Raw genomic sequence first — 1,905 nt, forward strand, 5'->3', positions numbered from 1 at the left:
GAGAGCAACAGAGGGAGACAGACAGAGACAGAGAGGAAGACAGAGAGAGAGAGAGAGAGACAGACAGACAGACAGACAGACAGAGAAGACATAGAGAGAGACCGAGAGACAGATAGAGACCGAGAGACAGATAGAGACCGAGAGACAGATAGAGACCGAGAGAGAGACAGAGACCGAGAGAGGGGGATAGACAGAGACAGCGAGAAGGAGACAGACATTGAGAGGGAGAGACACGGAGAGATAGAGAGAGAGAGAGAGAGACACACACACAGAGGGAGACAGACAGAGAAAGAGAGACAGAGAGAGAGTAAGACGGATAGAGAGACAGAAACAGACGGAGAGATAGCAGACGTAGAGAGAGACAGAGAGAGAGAGACGGATAGACAGAGAGAGAGAGAGGCAGCCCGAGAGAGGCAGCCCGAGACAGGCAGCCCGAGAGAGGCAGCCCGAGAGAGGCAGCCCGAGAGAGGCAGCCCGAGAGAGGCAGCCCGAGAGCGACAGACCGAGAGCGACAGACCGAGAGACAGAGAGAGAGAGACAGAGAGAGAGAGACAGAGAGAGAGAGACAGAGAGAGAGAGACAGAGAGAGAGAGACAGAGAGAGAGAGACAGAGGACATAGAGAGAGGCAGACAGAGGGAGAGACAGAGACAGAAGACATAGAGAGAGGCAGACAGAGGGAGAGACAGAGACAGAAGACATAGAGAGAGGCAGACAGAGGGAGAGACAGAGACAGACAGACAAAGAGAGACAGACAGACAAAGAGAGACAGACAGACAAAGAGAGACAGACAGACAGAGTCAGAGAGACGGAGAGATAGATAGAGAGAGACAGACAGAGAGAGATGGAGACAGAGAGACACAGACAGAAGACATAGAGAGAGAAAAACAGAGAGACCGAGAGAGACAGACCGAGAGAGAGTGGGAGAGAAACGGGCAGAGAGAGACAGGGACAGACAAAGAGAGAGACTGACAGACAGACCGAGAGAGACAGATACAGAGAGAGCGACAGAGGGAGAGAGACATAGACAGACAGAGAGAGGGAGACAGGGAAAGAGAGACAGAGAGGGACAGAGAGAAAGAGACAGACAGAGTGAAGAACAGAGAGAGAGAGACTGACAGACAGACCGACAGAGACAGAGAGAGTGACAGAGGGAGAATGAGAGAGAGGGAAAGGGAGACAGAGAGCGAGAGAGGTGAACAGACAGAGAGGGACAGAGAGAGAGACACACAAACGGACAGACAGAGAGGGACAGGCAGAGACAGCGACAGGGAGAGCGACAGGGAGACTGTGAGAGACAGAGAGAGAGGTAGACAGGGAAAGAGAGACAGAGAGAGAGAGGGAACAGACAGAGTGAGAGACAGAGACAGAGAGAGAGAGAGAGAGAGCGACAGACAGACAGAGAGAGACGGAGAGATAGATAAAGACAGAGAGACAGAGACAGAGAGAGAGAGAGAGAGACAGATAGAGAGAGAGAGACCGAGAGAGAGAGAGAGAGACAGACCGAGAGAGAGAGAGGGAGGAGAGAGAGAGACGGGCAGAGCGAGACAGGGACAGACAGAGAGAGAGACTGACAGACAGACCGAGAGAGACAGAGGCAGCGAGAGCGACAGAGGGAGAGAGACATAGACGGACAGAGAGTGGGAGACAGAAAGGGACAGAGAGAGAGAGAGACAGAGATAGAGAGAGCCAGACGGACAGACAGACAGAGACAGCATGAGAGAGTCAGAGACAGACAGACAGAATGAGAGAGAGAGAGACAGAGAGAGAGACAGAGAGATAGTGAGAGACAGAGAGAGCGAGAGACAGACAGAGAAAGAGAGAGAGAAAGACAGAGAGAAGACATAGAAAGAGAGAGAGACCGGGTCAGAGAAAAAAAGAGAGACAGAGACGGATAGACAGGGAGA

Source organism: Heterodontus francisci, unplaced genomic scaffold (genome assembly GCF_036365525.1).
Source record: "Heterodontus francisci isolate sHetFra1 unplaced genomic scaffold, sHetFra1.hap1 HAP1_SCAFFOLD_1203, whole genome shotgun sequence".
Classification (NCBI taxonomy): domain Eukaryota; kingdom Metazoa; phylum Chordata; class Chondrichthyes; order Heterodontiformes; family Heterodontidae; genus Heterodontus; species Heterodontus francisci.